This window comes from Hyaena hyaena, unplaced genomic scaffold (assembly GCF_003009895.1).
Source record: "Hyaena hyaena isolate Hyena2069 unplaced genomic scaffold, ASM300989v1 scaffold_718, whole genome shotgun sequence".
Taxonomy (NCBI): Eukaryota; Metazoa; Chordata; class Mammalia; order Carnivora; family Hyaenidae; genus Hyaena; species Hyaena hyaena.
The window spans coordinates 979864-999814 of record NW_024081351.1 but is presented as its reverse complement, the minus strand read 5'-3'; the positions used below and the strand labels follow the sequence as shown (position 1 = coordinate 999814).

Sequence of the window (19951 nt, the reverse complement as noted above, 5' to 3'; positions counted from 1 at the left end):
TTATGATCTTGGCAGTTCTGATTTTTAAATTATATTTTCCTATTGATTCATGATGACTTATTTTTCTTATGATTTTAATAATTTTTGAAACTGAGCCATGTTCTTTCTCAAAAAACAATAAATAAACATTTAGAAACAGTTGTAGATATATTCAGGTCCTCGCCAACTGACGTTATCACCAAATACCTTTAGGGCAAAGTCCAGTTAGGATGCTTACTTATTTCTGTTCTTGTCACCAAAAATGTCCTTTGGATTCAATAGATCAGCCATATGTTATGATACATGCTTTTATATTTATCCAGCATTTTAGGTGTTTCACTCAAATAAATGAAAATAAATGTAGCTACAGTGAATACCATTCCCTATTTAAAAAAAAAAATAGCTTATCTCTTTATTAATAGTGTTCACACTTTAAGGTTAAAGAAGGGACATTTTTTCAGGTTGAATTGACATAGAAAAAGTATCTTTTTTGAGATAGATTCAATATTTATAATATTTTACCAAGGGATTGTAAAATAACCAATACTAGCTGTGATTATGTGCCATGTGAATGGTTTGTCTCTGACATGGGCAATTTATGTTTAATGTGAGCATTTACAATGCATCGGCATTTTAGAATATGGCCTTACACAACCAACTGTATATTTCTGATGAATTTAAACTAAGAATCATTTATTTTAGTCTTAGAAATAGATTATGACATGGTTTTATCATCCAATATATGGAGAGATTTAAGAATACCTTCTGCAAACTTTTTCTAAAAGATTTCAATTTTTTCTTGTATTACTAATGGTGTACTTCATTTATATATAAGACAATTGCTAAGGAGATGATAAACATTTTGATTGACAGAAGCATCAGGCAAAAAAAGTGTGGTATGATCCACTTGAATACCAGAATCAGAGCAGATGCTATATTACACTGTCATTAATGACTACTAATAGTAGCTAACATGTATTGAGTTTTCTGAATATTCCAGACATCGTACTAGACTCTTTACAATCATTATATTATCACAGCTTCTCTCACAATGAAAATACCCCAAATTTATATACGAGAAAAATTACGGACAGTAAGCTAAGTAAATCTGTCCTGCTATGCACAAATTACAGAAATGCAAGTGTAAAATAATTTGCTGGACCAATTAACACATAAATATAGTAAATATGTTAATAATAAATCTTTGCTTATATTTGTATTTGTTCCATAATTAATGATTATTTTTATTTCCTTATGTCATCTCTATTTTTAGGCTACCTATTATTACACTTCTCCATTGTCGGAACAGTAATAAAATGTCATAGCTTCAAGTATGAGTTCTATACTAAAATTGGTTGAGATTAAATCCTGGCAATATCATTTATAGCTGTGTGACTTGGGGTAAGTTACATCATCTTTCTGAGTCTCAGGTTCACCATCTATGAAATGGAAAAAAGTAGTAATTCATGGTAATAAGTTATTAAATAATTCCATTTCATGATGGTGATATAGCACTTAGGGCAATAGATCCAAATAGTAAGTGTTTACATACTGATGCTATAAAACAATCTGTCTCCAGCAGTCATCTCTTTTTTTTTTTTTTTTTTAAATGTTTTTTATTTATTTCTAAGAGAGAGAGAGAGAGACAGCGTGAGCAGGGGAGGGTCAGAGAGAGAGGGAGTCACAGACTGAAACAGGCTCCAGGCTCTGAGCTGGCAGTCAGCACAGAGCCCGACGCGGGGCTCGAACCCACGAACAGCGAGATCATGACCTAAGCGAAAGTCGGTCGCTTAACCGACTAAGCCACCCAGGCACCCCTCCAGCAGTCATCTCTACTCTTATTATTTTTCATGTTGGCTGAACTGAAAATCCATGTTTTGTTTGTTACACTGGGTATTCATGTATGCATTTTGCACATTATCTCTTTGTGGCTCAGAAAACACTGTGCTCATTATTTTTTTTTTTTTTTTTTTTTATTTCCACAGTGTTTGAGTAAATGAAAATGACAGATTTGTGAGCTCTGAGTCTTAAAGTAATTGCATATTGTGAACTTTGTCTTTAAAAATACCATTTTATGGCTTCAAACTAAAGAATTTACAAAACCAAAAGGAAGAATGGTTTGCCACTTCTTTTGGTGCTTAACTTTACACCGTTAGGAGCTATAGAAAATAGAAATTTCCTGCCAAGGCTGTGGAAAGAGAAGAAGGCAATTATCAAGTTAGACTGCTCCACTGTCACACATCAATACTACAAGTGAGTCGTTCTTGTATTGGTTGTGAGTCTCACAGATACCAACATTCCTAGATCTAGTGATTGAGTAGAGTACTTGATTTGTTTTGCCCAGAAGGCCAAGTTTTCTCAATCTTGCAAAAACTCCAGGGAACCTCCCTTCTAGTGTTTATTACAGCATCATCCTTGAATTACAGGTAGCAGGCATCAACATAAGTCTCCATATCATTCAATGGCTTGCTTTTTCAATATTTCTGGATTTATGTTTTCAATATATGTTTGAGATCAAGTATACTAACTACTCTATGATTATAATGTAAAATATCAATGTTACACTATTAAGGAGAAAGCCAAAAATAAATTACTTGTCCTTTCCTGTGTCAAAATATTCAGGAGACACCAACATTGATTTGATTTGATTACTTTTATTTCCTAAAGGGTAGCAATTTAGTTAGTCTGGTGCATAACATAAATGACAAAGATATCTAGTAGGATTTTGGTGATAACAAATATAATGTATTAGAAAACAAAAGCACTTCCTTGCAGGAGAATTTTACCCACATTTCAAGCCGTTATGACAATACTACCAGTGAGGCACAATGATTAAAATATAATGTACAATTAATCCTGTGGACTAACTTGCCCTCAGTTTTGTAGTTACAAAATGATCTGTACTCAAGGATGTAAGCCGGAGGATGACTGGAGACAGAGTCAGTGATCCTAGATCTTTTCCTCTTATTCATTTCCAAGCATGATAAAAACGAAGGTATAGAACTTATTTTACATGGTAATGTTGACTGATCCTCAGTGAAATATGGCAGGCTGAGTACTTAGCATGGTGCCTGAGACATAGTAAGCACTCAGAAATATTTGTCACTCATATCTGCATCATGATTATTAAAGGATTAAGAAACCAAACTGAACAATTTGCAAAATTTCAAATTGTGTTTCCTTTAAGATTCCACTGGACTTGGATTTTACCTGTTCCTGCTAAGTAGGAATAAGATTGTGGATCTCAAGGCACAGGAAATGTGCCCCCTTTGGAATAAAGCTATTCAAAGAGGGAGGCCCCTGAAGGATGCCCCTCTTCTTTAAATTAAGAGACCACAAATCCTCAGTGTGTAGAGAAAAAAATTAAACCTGGTACTGCCTCTGATAGAAAAATAACCAGTACATACTGAATTACAGAATATTTGTGTATAGCAAGGTCAATTCCAGCAAACGCTTACTGAACTTGGTGGTATTTTGCATTCTAATCCTTGCAATGTCTGTGCTCAGTTTTAGGAAATTAAATTCCTTCATGATATTTCTGAATTACATTTAAACTCATCCATGGAGCTGTGAACAATTCTTAGGTGAAATTCCAGCACGTTAATCTTGCAAACTCATCCATACTGCCTTAAGATCTATGCTGGGAGAGAAGATAAGAATGCTAATTTCATTTACTTTTCTACCTGTTTGCTTCCCATGGGGGAAATGAATTGTTTAAAAAAAAAGTTAATTTTTGTATCTCATTTTTATGGCTGATACTACTTTCAGGACTGAATTGTTCTTGCAAGCAAAAGCTAAACATTAATTGGATCCAAAGGGGTAACTACTCTCAGAGACACCTGAAATGTGAATATTTCCAGTTAAGGAGCTGAGAGAGAGAGAGAGTCTCAGGGATAAATCTGTTTACTTCTAAATTAGTATTCTAATATCACTGCTGTCTAATATCAATACTTATTAGACACTTACTATGTACCAGGTACTGTCCAAACAATGATGAATGAAAAACCTCCCCATTTTTCAAGGATCTCACTGGATACATGGTACTCTTTGACTTTACATAGTGTAAACTCAGAGTAAGATAAAAAGCAAAATATAAGAGTGGGTGCAAGAAAGGTATTAAAAAAATGCGCCAAAAACTCTGGGGGAAAATAGGCAGTTTTATTGGTGGACGTAAGAAACGGCTTCATTTTGGAGAAGACACTGAACAAAGGAGACATTTTTACAGGTTGAAGTAACATGGCAGGGTCCAGAACCACAGGTGAGAGAGAAGCATTAGCAGGGAACCTAAGTTATGGATCTAGAAATAAAGCATATGGAAACAAAGCAATAGCCAGAGAAATGGAAATAGGTACAGCTTCCATGGGTCAAGGAAAAGAGAAGCCTGCTGAAAGATAAAATGGCATCCTAACTAATTTTTCACCTATCCTACCGAATTGAGCTGAAGGCAATAGTCTCATTTTGTGACACTGCTTCTGGTTTTTTTACTCAATTAACAAAAGTGAGCTTTCAGCACAGAGCCCGACTAGGGACTTGAACCCACAAACCATTTAAATCAAGGCTTGAGCCGAATTCAGATACTTAATATATTGAACCACCCAGGCACCCCTCTGCAACACTTTTTTTAAACTTTGTATCTACTCATAATGTACCCAATGTTTCCAAAGATAAACATTTATTTTATTTATCCATGTAATCCAAAAGATGTATTTCCTCCCCAAATGCCTTTACTAAGAAGACTCTATTAGAAGCAAAAAGCCAGATATATAGGTTTAATATCACAGGTGGGCACAAGTGTACCCACACCACACATATTTAACAAAAATACAAAAGAGGTGCTTCTGCCGGCTATAATGGGATCAATGTTAGTAGACTCACACCTGGTTGAGAAGACCTAGCAAAGTTGAATGAATTATGAAAGAAAAACATCTACTATAAACATCAATGCACTTCAAAGGCAGTCGAATTAGCAAGGACAAAATTCTGGGAAGAAGTCACCCAATCCAATATTGCATATGCCACTCTTCCCCTCAGGGCATTTGCAAATATTTATGCTACATGCAGTGGGAGTCTAAGCATAGGGGGCTACTAAGAGAAAAGTAACCACCAGATATTTAGGAAATTTTATGGAGTCACATGGAAAGAAAGAGAGAAAGAAAGAGAGGAGGAGAAAAAGAAAGAAAGAGAACAAGAAAATGAGAAGGAAGAGGATAGAAGGAAGGAAGGAAAGAAGGAAGGAAGGAAGGAAGGAAGGAAGGAAGGAAGGAAGGAAGGAAGGAAGGAAGGAAGGAAGGAAAGAAGGAAGGAAGGAAAGAAGGAAGGAAGGAAGGGAGAAACTTAATTCCAGCCTGATAAAGGAACCAGGGCATGGGTGTCCTAAATCCCAAGGAGAAGGGAGGCTTGAATCAATAAATCTGATCCTATGCCAGTTTTCTCCTGAAGTTGTTTGTAATTCATAAAATATACCAAAAAGAAGAATAGGAAGCCTATATATAATCCTGAAAAGTTGAGCAGGCCTTTCAGTAAAAATACACAGTTCCAAGAGAAGGGGAAAAAGGAGTCCAGTACTTTAAAAAATGTAGAAGCAGCTTTTAGTCAAAAGGCTTTGATCAATGGAAACTTGAGCAAGGCAAAATGGCCCATGATGACCACCGAGCTGAATTCAAACAGGCTATTTAAGCCACCAACCTGAAAAAGGCTATAGGATCTAACTGATAGGCTACTTGTAACCAGGCACAGTTACCAGAAAAGAGAAAATTCCATACATTCTCATACTTCCTCTTTCCACCCTGTAACACAAGCCCCTCACCACCTCCTCATGCCAAACTGTCTCTCCTTTGCTGTCCTTCCTGCTGCTCCCTGGCAGTGTATTCAATAATGTTCTATCTCCTTTGTTCTGTGTTGGGCAAATTCTTTCACTGGCTACCCCACCAGCCCCACACACAGTAGGAACACATCACAGAAAAAGGGGGAGGGTCTTAGTAATTACCATGGACAATCCAGATATAGATTGGTTCTTCCAACAAATTTTGAAACACCGTCTGAGATTAGCTCTGTCCCTGGCTGGATTGTGTAGGAGGACAAATAATTTTCCCTTTACCCTTTTAGGTTCTTGGCTGAGAACACCCCTTTCTTGTTCTGTGCCACTGCTGATAATTAAACATTAACAGGAGAAAAATAAACAGAAATCTAATACAAGTATGCCTCCAGAAAAACTGAATAACTCCCTGAAATGGTCCAAGCCACCACCTTAAATCTGTTTCAAGAGCTAAAGAGGAAAGAAAGGTGTTGGGGGTGGGGCAAGGATAGTTACCGGAAGTTACCAGGAAAAGCACAGTAAACAAGGGTATGTTTGTTATCCAGGTTTAAGTTGGTGCCTTAAGAGGGGTGTTTCTAAATATTTGGTCATCTTCTTCCTGATACAGAGAAGATGTCCTTACAAATGGAAATTTCCCTTATAAATGTAAATTTCCCTTACAAAGGGTAACTTATTGTCAGAGCTTCTGTGTCTGCTGTTTCCTGAAAATAATAAATTAAAAATAATCCTATGCCAAAGAGACATATTTTGGGCTGACAAATTCTGCTCTGCTTCAATTCAATTGGAATTATTCTCCCCATTTTTGGTGCTTAGCAGACAAAGGGGAACTATTTGGTGGAAGAATATAAAATTATGTTTTATGTCTTTGAGATTTCTCTAAGAAATAATATAGAATTTTGTGTAGCTTTTTCTCCCCTTTGTTTCAGCTTTTAAGGCTGCAGCCAGGAATCAATTTGGAAGAATATTTTATGACTTCACTATGTATCTCAATTTTTTTTTTAATTTTTTTTAATGTTTTATTTATTTCTAGGAGAGAGAGACAGCGTGAGCAGGGGAGGGTCAGAGAGAGAGGGAGTCACAGACTGAAACAGGCTCCAGGCTCTGAGCTGGCAGTCAGCACAGAGCCCTATGCGGGGCTCGAACCCACGAACCGCGAGATCATGACCTTAGCTTAAGTCGGACGCTTAACCGACTAAGCCACCCAGGCGCCCCAATATGTATCTCAAATTATTCATGTTCATGTAGAAGAAAGGTGGGAGAGGAATAAAGAGTACAATTGTTTGTGTATGCATTTCGCTGAATTGACTGTGTACATTAATATATATGTAAGTACATATATAAGTATATATGGCTATTTATGACACAGTAAAAATTTAAGGGAATAAAAATGACTGACCTTTCTTTGTTGCAATGCTTTAAGACTTGAAAGATATTTTGGAACCTGGGGGATTTCCCTGTTGACAACCCACAGAAAACACGTGGATAATGACAGAACAGACCTTTTTTTTTTTTTTTTTTATCCTTGAAATCTTCATTTAGTTTGAATACAACGCCAAGGGCAGAAGACCTTTAGTGACTGATTCCCACGTGTCTGGTCACAGAATCTCACATGGAAGCATTATACAAGGTATGAAAGGTATAGAGCCAAAAGTATCAAAGGAGTCCTTGAAATAACTACAGTGAAGGTACAGAGGGGTTTCCAGCAAGAAGAGATCCTAAACAAATAGTCTTTAAGCAGCTGATCCCAGACAGCAGAGAAACATAAAAGATGTTACTTAACATCTTTAAAAGGTAACATTATCAAATTTAAAATCAAATTAATCTAAAATAGCATTATGATATTTCTAACTATTCCAAATATTAGTATGTCTCTAAAATATAAGCAATATGACAAGAAAACAACACAGTGATACAGATTCAGTTCAAATTCATTAAATATTGTGTAAAATCCGAGGGAGTCTTAACATTATCCTTAAACCACTTTACATAGTCTATTTGGTTTTCTTCTGCACTCTACATAATAAGCTGTCCAACTCTCTTGCACTAGTTCTTTGACTAATGGTATAGTGGGATTTTATTTTGTGATGAGACCACAGATTTGAAGTGTGAAAGGAAGAGGCAGCTGGTTCATAATCTTGAACACAGTATTTTATAGAAGTGATGCTTTTAATTTCTAGTCAAAGTAAATATTATAAAGTCTTCTTTTGTAGGAATTCATTCAAGACATCCACAAATGTTCTTCTAATTATTTTTTTAAATTACCACCTTCAGAAGTAAGTGTACTGTAAAGGATGACATTTTGATAATTAGAGGAAGAGGCAGGGTCCAGAAATTGTGCTAGGAGTCAATTGGCCTCATTTGATAGTTCCTTTGAGAAGAACAGTGAAGGAAAAGATAAATTAAAAGTGACTCAGCCTGAATTATAAGGTGGGACAGGAGGTATAGCCTTTCATAAAGTCTGAGGCTTGACATTGAACAAAATATGAGTTTTCTGGTTGAGAGAGAAGTCTCAAGAATATTTCATGATGGCACATAAATTGCCCATACCTGACACTATTATTGAAAGCATAAACAATTCACAAGTCATGAAATTTCAATCAAAGTCAATGTTACATTTTGACCAAATACCATTCCAATTTTATTGCAAAAGTAATGAAGTTATAGGAAAAAAAATAATTTTCACCTGTCAGATTGGGATCAGTTGAATTTTAGGCATGGTTGGTTGGTTGTTTTTTACTTGGCATTTGCTCTTTTCTCCTGATAGCTGCATCACCAGTACTCCACGACCCCCCCCCCAACCCCCTGCACTGGGGAACACCTTTTCTCCCACTTGTAGGCACTTCTACCCACAGGTGGGAAATGGAGAAGATGTTCTAGGCCTAAGCCCATCTGAGCCTCCCATCCACTGTTCATCATGACAGGTACTTATGAGTTAATCAGAACCAATGGAACAAAATAATACAAATACTATTAATGGAATTTCTAGGAAAGAAATCTACATTCAACCACTTGATTCAGGCTGAGGTATATTAGATACAAAGCTGTTATTAGTATCTTGGAAAGACAGAAAATTCCTCTGAATATAGAGTGATCAGGAGAAAGGAGAGGCTGGAGATAGAGTGTATAAAAAAATGTATATATATATATATATATATATATCATGGTAATGAGACATTGTTGGAGTGCTTCCATCTAATTCCCTCTTAAGTGAATCTTGCACTTGATATTACAGTTACATCAACCAATAATTCTCCCTTTAAGCCTGTTTGGTTTGAATTTTATGCCACTTGCAAACCAAGAATCCTAACTAATAAACCAACTGACTTTATTGATGCCAAAATTTCAGCACTAGCACTGAATTCTTATGGAGAATCACCTAGATTTCTTCAAGCTCTTCTTCCAAGGTAGTGATTTGCATGCTAAATTACCAATTTATCAATTTCAATGAGATTATAGATCACTTTTTATGAGAACTTGAAGATTTGTTTTGCCACAGAACCAGTGGGGACTCGAGGTGAATGATGTGTTGGAACAGTGTAGGAAGAAGGGTTGGGGAAAGCACTGGAAAGAGGCTTTCAGAGCATTTGGGTTTTTTTCGTCTTTCTTTCTTTTTTTTCCCATTGGTTGGATATAACAAATTTTTACAAGAGCTATTTAAAAGATTGTGGAATAAAACCTGATCAAGATTAATATTCTTAGGGATCTTCTTGATCTAAGATTTTTTTCTAAAAAACCCATCAAGAGAAGCACCTGGGTTATTAAATACAATGTGTTCCTTAAAAAATTATAATCAAGAGACACCGGAATGGCTCAGTCAGTTAACTGTCAGACTTCACCATCAGGTCATGATCTCAGGGTTCATGAGTTTGAGCCCTGCATCAGGCTCTGTGCTGACAGCTCAGAGCCTAGGGCTTGCTTCAGATTCGATCTCCCTTTCTCTGCCTCTTGCCCACTCACACTCTGTCTCTCCCTCAAAAATAAATAATCATTAAAAAATTATAGTCAAAACATTCATTTTAAGAAGCCTTGTCAATATTTGACCTCCTTAGCTAGACATTCATTTCATTTATTTCATTTGTGCCAGTCAATGTTGATAACTGCTAACTATCTCTTGCACGATTTCCCTCCTTACATAGTCTGTTTCTGTCGGACATAGAGCTCACTATTTCCTGGACTCATAAAAACATGTTTCCATTCCCATATCTTAGTTATTTGGAAATATTTCCAGGTCTTTATTTGCCAATAATTATATTTTCCAAATTTTACCAGTTTTTCAAGTAGATGTTCACCTGCCACTCCTGTCACAAAACATTTCATTCATTCCTTTAGAGATAATTGCCTTTCCCCCTGAACACCCAAATATTTTCACCTATATATATTTTTTCTTGCATTCAGCACAGTATGTTTGTATGTTTCTATGGTTTCATTTGCATATATATTATCCTTTTAGAATGAAAAAAATTTCTACACACTTTTAATCTTCCAATATGACTCAGCATCAAGAATGATGTTTACATAATATGAAAAATAAATATTATATGTTAAATAAACTAAACAAAGAAGCCTTTACACTACAGTGGCTTTAATACTTTGGTGACCTAAAAGCAAACCAAAATCTAAGCCTGCAAATGCCTTAAGGTTAAGAAATCTAAGGGGTGACTAGGTGGCTCAGTTGGTTAAGTGCCTGACTTTGCCTCAGGTCATGATCTCCTGGCTCTTGAGTTCCAGCCCTGTGTCAGGCTCTGTGCTGACAGCTCAGAGCCTGCAGACTTCTTCTGATTTTGGTTCAGGTCATGGGTTCGTGGGTTTGGTCCTCGCATCGAGTTGTGTGCTGATAGCTCAGAGCCTGGAGCCTGTTTTTCATTCTGTGTCTCTCTCCTGCCCCTCGCTGGCTCTCACTGTCTCCCTCTCTCTCAAAAATAAATACACATTTAAAAAAATTAGAAAATTATAGTATAGTAATATTTTGTAAAACCTGTAATAAAAATCTATGCAATTTTATACTCTACAAAAACTGATGCTATGTAGATATCATTTAATCTTTCTAATTCAGGTAGAGTAGCTTTTATTAAGAATTTATTGTGTATAACTTCTATACAGCCTGATTGATCCAGTCTATGTCACTGTGAAGGATAGAAAAACAAAAAACAAAAAACAAAAAAAAAAAAAAAAGAAAGAAGGAAAGAAAAAAGGAAAAAAAAATACTATCCCTATCCAGAAGAGTTTTGCTATAGTTTTAATGGCACATAAAGTTCATTCTTTGAAAATGAAGATGTCCAAGAATTATAGAGAATGAATTTGTCCTAGCTAATGTAGATCTTAAAATTTACTTTTGGCTGAAATTATTCAGATAACTATTTTGGTTCCTTAATTCACTTTATTTGTATGGGCATAGCCTGAATGATTTCCCCTAAACATACTTAACTAGGCATTAAATTGAAATTTAATAGGATCATTATTGAGGTTAAATAGATACTTTAATGATTTCTTAAAAGACACTTATGAATATAGAAAGCAATATATTCAGTATGTAGTTGTAAATCCTCAACAAATACCTTACATTAATAATATACTATTTAATAAATGTAATTAAATTTCATGAAGATCTAGTTATAATAGACATGGGTTCTCATTAGGTGATTGTTAATAAAACAGATTTTGGGGGCCACTGTGCAAGAACTAAATATTGACCTGCTTACTGGTCAACTGTCTGTCACAGCATTATGTGGACTTACATTAATGAGTGTCACATGAGCTTAACTTAATTCCTTTTAAATTAATATTGTGGAATTTAATCAAACTATGTTTTTGTTCTTCATATCCATTTCTATCACCTTTTATATATACTACTTGGGCTTATGATTTTCAAATATGCCAGTGTATCATTACATAGTAGTTAGGATATATTGTCAGCGGTGGAATATTTTGAAAATGATATCACAAATAAATGAAGAGCACTAACAAATGTGTGAATAAATATACAAGATATAAGATATCAATAAAATAAAGATCTTTGGAAAATTCCAAAATACTCAGAAACTAAATAACATAGTAGTCAAACAATCAGTGTATCAAAGAAGAAATCAAAAGTGAACTTGGAAAATATATTGAACTAAATGATAAAAATGCAACATATAATCTGTGGGACATAGGTTCAGCTATAAAATAATAAGGAAACATTATTAATAATTGATAAACATTTTTAAAATATCATTAAATGGATATATATTAGAAAAGAAGAAAGACCTCAAATCAAAGATCTTGTCTTTCATCTTACAACATAAGGGAACAAATTAAATTATATTTAAAAAGATAATGTAATAAAATTCAGACCAGGAATCAATAAAATAGAAAGAAAAAAATAGAGAAAACAGTTTAAACTGAAACCTGGCTCTTTGAGAAGATCAATAAAACTGATCAACCTCTAGTCAGGCTGATCGGTAAAAGATGAGAGAATCCACAAATTACCAAAATGAGGAATAAGGGAAGCGGTATCACGGAATTTAGGCTTATTAAGAAGATAATGGGTAAATCTTATGGCGACAGAAAGCTGATCAGTGGTTGCTTGAAGATGAGCCGCAAAGGTTGGAGGAAGAAGGATGTGGAAGGACAATGAAGCATGCACAGACTTTGGGGCTGATGATTATGTTCATTATCTTGATTGCCATGATTTTCCAGTTATATTCATATGTCAAAACTTATTAAAGTGTACACTTTAAATATGTACAGTTTATTTTATGTCAATTATTCCTCAATAACTCTGTTTTAAAAATTAAGAGATGATGAAGTCATGAAAAAATCCGGGGGTACCTGAGTGGCTCAGTCATTTAAAAATCTGATTCTTGATTTCTGCTCTGGTCAAGACCCCAGGATTGTGGGATCCAGCCCCGCGTCAGGCTCTGTGCTAAGTGTGGAGCCTGCTTAAGATTCTCTCTTTCTCTCTCTATCTTTCTCCCCCGCCCCTCCCCCTTCTCTCCAGCTTGTGCTCTTTAGCTCTTGCTCTCTCTCTCTAAAAAAACAAAACAAAACAAAACAAAAAACACCAAAACAACAACCCAGAAAGTAAAGGGGATGAGGTTGTACACAGAATGGAAAAGCTGTATTAAGTTATGAGACTACAAAGGATAAACGGAATGAAAGAACAGAGTGAGGATGCAGGTAGCAAATGCGTTGGTTGCAGTAAATGTGTTGGTGGAAAGAAATGGATAAAATTTTTTAAAAAATTCCTCATATTAACAATGTCAGGAAAATTTAATTGTACTCAGTATTTCCTTATCGATCATGACTATGGAAATATGTCTCTATAGCACACAGTTGGATAATTCATTTTCCATTTGACCTATGTAAATTGAAGGATATAAGATTTTAAAGGGTATGCCAATTATCAACTTCTTGCCTCTCTACTCCAAATTTGCCTTTCAATATATGTTCATCCATAATGGACAGAACTCTAAGCATCCTTCCTGCAATGACATATTATGTTTCTCAGTAGAGGGCACTGGAGAGACATGGGTGTGGGGGGGATGGCAAACATCTTTCTAGCTGTTGTCCAAGGCTGCTTGGTGGGTTAGCTGTACGCAGGTGAGAGCATCCAGTTGATCTCCGCCCCAACACTGTGACCTAGGCTATGCCTGGCAATAACCTTCAGTAAGCCCTGTATAGGAAAATCAGCTCTGGAGAGACCTCCCACCTGCATCTGCACCATGATTTCTCAGGCAGGACCTTGTGCTGCTTCCCAGAGCATACCCAGAAAGGTGCTTCACCCTCAGCACATTGATGTTACTTCCTGCTTATACCCTGACTGCAGACCAGTTCTGGCCTGGGCAAATCATTAAACTTCTCAGTCATCCACTAGACCAAATGAAACCTTCTCCAACAAAGTCAGAATCTCAAGTTTTTCCTTCCTTGGGAACTATCTCTTATCCCTCAGGCATTATGTGGAGTTTCCATATACTTTTCGTAGTTCTTTATACCACACTTTCCCTGGTTAACCTACTGAGTGATTTTTAATTCCTGATTTGACTCAGACTTAGATAGTAAAGCAGGAGCATAGAGGATCACTAAAGATACTTTCAACTGAATCCCAATAAGGAAATGGCTTTTCTTGTCTGAGAGAGTAAAGAATCCTCCTCTTTTCATCAGGCATGCCAGAAAACTATCAGCAATGGGAAAAACAGTAATTATGGCAGAGAGAATTAAAAGACATTGTGGGGGTGTCTGGGTGGCTCAATCAGTTAAGCATCTGACTCTTAATTTCGGCTCAGGTAATGATCTCAGTTAGTGAGATCCAGTCCCATGTGGTACTCCTCACTGTCAGCATGGAGCCTGCTTGGGATTCTCTCTACCCTCCCTTCCCCTTCCCTACTTGTACTCACTCACTCTCTCTCTTTCTCTGTCTCTCTCACTCACTTGCTCTCACTCTCTGTCAAAATAAATAAACTTAAAATAAAATAGTGTGATTTGTTTAATGATTAAAGAAGCTATTGAATGATTTTTATATTAAAAAAATGTTAGTTCCCAATTGTCCGTTGCTAGTAAATACATATACCATTGAGTTTTCGTGTGTTGACTTTTTATTCTGTGGCTTTACTAAACTCACCTTTTAGCTCTGTGATATTTTTTGTGGACTGTCTGGGACTTTCTACATAATCACATTATCTGAAATTAGGGATTATTATTTCTTCTTTCCAACCTGTATGACTTTCATTTATTTTCTTTCCCTTATTTTACTGACTAGGACTTCTATTATGATGATGGGTAGGAGTAGTAAGAGGAGATATTTTTGTTACCAATCTTAGAAAAAATTTAGTTTCTAACCATTAAGCATAATGTTAGTTGTAGGTTTTTTTGTTGATGCCTTTTATCAGAATGAGAAAGTTCCTGACTATTCTTAGTTTGAGATCTTTTCATCTAGGTAAATGTTGAATTTTGTCAAATGTTTTTTTTCTATGTCTATTTAGATAACCCCACGTTTTTTTCTTTGAAACAAAAGTTATACATATGTTGAATTACACTTTGATTGATATTTGCATATTAAAGCAACTTTTTGTTCCTATGATAAATACTGTATTTTCAAGAATAATACATATATTTTATATATTGATACACTTATTTTTCTACACTTGATCTTAGCCAAAAGGCCGAGAAGCGATACATTTATTTTTCTAAGTTTTTGTTTAGAATGTCCATGCCTATGTTTTAGAAGAGTACTGCAGTTGTATTTCCTTTTATTTTTCTGGTTGTGATATCAGGGTTACGCTGGTTCATAGAATTAATTGGAAATTTTCTTCCCTTTTATTTTCTAGAAGAGTTTTGCATAGTGGCTATTATATTTTCCTAAAGTATTTGGTGGAATTCCCCAGTGAACCATTTTGATCTGGTGTTTTCTTTGTGGAAAGGTTTGTAGATGCAAGTTCAATTTCATCTGTAAATAGGAAATTTAGATTATCATTTCTTTTTGAATGTGCTATAGCAGTTTGTGGCTTTTAACAAACATTCTGTTTTAAGTTTTAAAAATTATTAATGTACTGTTCATAATATTTATTACATGTACTTTTATTATTTATAGACTACATATTAATATCATCTCTCTCATAATTTTGGAAATCTTGGTCTTTTCTCATTTATTTTTTGATTACTCTAGTTAGGTTTTTAAAGTTGATATTCTCAAATATATTTTAGTGTCATTGGTTTTCTTTTTTTTCCCCCACTTAATTGATTTCACACTTCCATTCTGATATTTTTTTCCTGCTAATTTACATTTAATTGTATTTTATCAGTATAGGGTCTTAACATGGAAACTTAGGTCATTAGTTTTAGATACTTTTTTTTAGTATAAGCCTATATTGAAATTAATTTAATGCTTAACAGCACCCCATTAATTTTGTTACATGCATTGTAATTCTCATTCACTTGAGAATAACTTAAAATTTTTTCATTTTGATGCCTATGTTTGGATTGTCCAGAGATTGTTCTGTTAACGATTTTCCCTTTATTTCCATTATGGTTAGAATATGTACTTTGTATGCCTTGAATCCTTCTGAACAAGTGAGACACATTTGTGTCCCAGAATATAGTCTCTTGGCAAATGTGTCATGTGTCCTAGGAAAGAATGTGTATTCTGTTGATGATTGAGAATCTCTGTCAATTAGGTAAATTTTGCTGATAATATTGATCAATTCTTCTATATCCTTACTGATTTTCTCTCTCCTTGATCTATCTATTATTGATAGAAAGGTATTACAATCTGTGCTTTTAATTGTGGATCTGGCTTTTGCTTCTTTCAATTCTATCATTTTTGCTTCATGTATTGGAATGTTATATGTGCAAATGCTTAGGACTATTCTAACTTCTTGAATGGCTGACTTCTTACTGTCATGAAATAGACTTTTTATTTCTGGTGATATTCTTTGCTCAATAATCTACATTGTCTGATAGTAATATGACTACACCAAACCTTTTATGATTACTGTTACCATAGTATACCCATTTCCCCTACATATTTAAATTATATGTGTGTTTATATTTAAAGTACATTTCTTGTAGATAGCATATAAATACATCCTGATGTTTTATTCAATATGAAAATCTCACTTTTAATTGGTGTATAGTTATGGTTAATGTGATCATCAGCATCTTTACCCTTAAATCAATCATCTTACTATATGTTTACTATTGATCTTATCTGTTTTGTCCCCTTTCTATCTTTTTCTAACTTTTTTGGGTCACTTTGTATGTTTTTATAACACTTGATTTGTTGGCTCATTATCTATAATTCATTGTTTTGCCATTTTAGTATTTTCATTTCTCTCATATCAATCTTTTTGCTGTACTTATAATATATTTTATCTTTATTTTATTTATTTATTTTTAAAGTTTATTTATTTGCTTCAAAAGAAAAGGTATAAGTAGGAGAGGGACACAGAGAGGCAGAGAGGGAGAGAATCCCAAGCAAGCTCTGCTCTGACATCATGGAGCCTGATACAGAGCTCCAACTCACCAGCCAGAAGATCATGACCTGAGCTGAGAGTAAGAGTCAAACGTTTAACCAAATGAGCTACCTAGGTGCTCATACATTTTATCTTTACACGTAACACCTATGCTGCATTTTATTATATTATTTTCCTTTACTGCTATAACAAATTACCACAAATTGAGTGGCTTAAAAAATTATTATCTTACATTACGGTAAGTCAGAAGACTAACATAGGTCTGATTAGGCTAAACAAGTACTCGTGAATTACATGTATAGAGTGAACAGACTCCTCTGGAAAAGAAAATAGATGATATTAGTTGTGATTAAATCTATTTTCTGTATATTTTTATTGTTTAAAAATGTGTTGGTTTTAAGATAGAAAAAATACATGCTACAAAAATGTATACATTAATATATAGATGAAATAATTATTTAAGATATATATATCATTGTCATCTTAAATATTCTTTGGATTAAGGTAGGATGTCACTATATTATAAATTGACTTGAGAATATTTTTAATTCAAACAGTCATATAAAATGAAAATGTACTGTTTTGCGGTACGATATAGATTAACATATTAAAACCTAATAATTAAAAATGAAAACTAAATCTTCAGTCTTATTCAGTATGTGCCCTTATTTTACCATATACCTTTAGGTAGCAAAAGTTTTCAATGTTTGTCCCTTGGATTTAATTAAAGGAAATTTAATGGTTATTCTATCTTAATTGAACTTAAAAGAACTACCACATATAAATTCACCTTTGGAAGCACTCCATGTATAATTGCTCACTGGAGAGTTCCCAATATTTATCTCAACTTTCATAGCCTACTTCAAAACTAACGCGGTTTTCATTCACTCCAGTTCCAGAACTGGTACAATTTAGCATCTGACTTTGCAAAAAAGATATATTCTTAGTAACATAATATAGTCATGCACTCTCCATTAGATAGTATTTCAAAGTGGCATTGAACTACATTGGCTAAATAGAAGCCAGGAACAATATATTCCGGATTAGGAGTTTGTATGCCCCATGGTGACTACCCCTATACAGTCTTTTTTTATTAGAACTAGTTGGGAATATTAAAAACTTTCAGGAAAATAAGGTGGGGGAGAAAATGGGTGGGGAGGAGAAAGACACGGAGAAGGACATACTTAAGGCTCAAGAACCCTGTCACTTCCCATCTTTGAACATATCACTCCCCATTTCTATTGAGCCCCAGCTGATCACTTTAGGCATCAATGCATTTGTTTCCTCTCCATAAGTAGAGTCTATGTGGTGTCATTTGTATTCACCTCGGGCAGACACAGAGCCTCTGCTCATTTCATCAAAGAACTATTTATGAGGCTGTAAAAAAGATGAGTTTCTCCGAATAGTCTCCAAATTAAACTTTTTAAAGTTTAATGTTGGCACACAAGAATAATTACAGTTATAAACCATTAAACATTTAGAAGAAATTTATAGGATTGGAGGAAGAAAATTTACAGCTGTGGCCTAATATAATAAATTTCCTCTGTAAAAGCAGAACCACAGAAACATTTCTATTCTGGACTTCAGAAAAAGAAAATACTGTATTAACATTACCCAAACATGGAGGCACTATATTCAGACATTATTTATATAGAAAGATGAATACCTTTTTAAGATACAGTTAATTAACCTTACAAGCAAAAGTCAATATATATATTTTTAACATCAGTAAATAGAATGCACTAAACTCATTTGTAAGATTAGGCTGTATATACTCTCTTATCATAGAAGGAAATCCAGTGCCTTAGAGTATTTTTATTTCTTCTAGGAATTATTATGCATCAATTATTACACTCCTGGGTGTGTTGGTGGTGGTGGTGAGGAATCTATGAAGTTCGATAATGATGTTGAAAAAAATTACCCACCCCCACAACTGCAGTTCAGTTAGAGTTGTCTTTCTACAAAATTCTAATATGCCTTCATAGTGCAGAATATGCTTGCTCTTTACTGTGTCTGCTCTAACAAAGGCTGCATTCTAATGGCGCGTTAGTGTGATCAAGATGTCAGGTAACCACTCAGTCCTTGGGAGAGAGTATCTGGTCACTAAACGGACTGGCTATTCCGTTAACTATAATCACCCACTGCTTAGAATTCAGTTCTACCTGCCATGCAACTTTAGGTAAAAATAGCTATGCCTTTACGTTTGCTTAAGTATTATTTTGTGACTTTTAGTAGCAATTAAAAGTGGTTTTCTGATAGATCTTGTACATGTCTTATTGGTTCCTAGGCATTTTCTTTAGTTTGGTCTTGCTTGTATAAATAATTTGTTTCATTAATTTTATTACCTCCCTGGTTGTGGTTTCCTACCTCCTTATCGAATTACCATATCACTTGTAGTTTTAATTAATTCTCTTGGGCATTCAAAATAAGAAGTAATATCATCCACATGTAGGGATAATTTTGCTTTCTCCTGCTTAATGTCTATCCCTTATTTCTTTTACATACATTTAGAAGACTTTTAAATGATTGTGATGATAAAGGAGGTCTTTACGTGGTTCCCTGGTTGAAATAATAGGTAAATACACAGATAAGTAAAATGATGCTTGCAACATATTTTTATGAGAACGATCTTTATAGAGAGTTTTTTGAAAAGTGTGTCTCATCACTGAGTTTTCAGAATCTAAGGTGATTATCTTATACTTTTTAGAAAGTTTTGGTCTACTGCTGTAGTGAATTGTGTTAACAGACACATTAATAAAAAGAAAGGCTTACATTCCTGTAATAGGCCTCATTTGTCCAGGTTGGATTATTGATGATGAAGAAGGTGATGCTGATGATAATAATTGAACTCTCTGAAAATTGTCTTAAGGGTATGTAGTAAATACAGAAACATTCATTCAAGGAAATCCTCTAAGCCTTAGTAAGAATAGCAAGAGTCTGTGGCATTTGAAGGACAACCTAATCCCAGGATGCTCCCCAGGTCTACCTTAGGCAACTCAGCTCTGGGAGCATGTGGCAAACAAGGAAGCACCCTGTCCCTGTAGTTCCCTGTCTAGGACTATGATTTCATAACAAGGGAAGAAGGTCACCAGTGCACCTTGTCCTCCCTAGTCCCATGTTCCAGAAATATTCCTTTAGGTGAGTGCTGGCAACCAGAACGGAGGCTCCCTTCAATGTCAAAAACAATGAAGATCTTGGGAGATAGCAA

At 34.8% G+C, this 19951-nt stretch overlaps 1 pseudogene; it reads right to left on the bottom strand.

Moving 5' to 3' along the window:
* Nucleotides 1–14855: 14855 nt before the first annotated feature.
* On the bottom strand, nucleotides 14856–14946 carry LOC120220662 (annotated as a pseudogene).
* Nucleotides 14947–19951: the final 5005 nt, after the last annotated feature.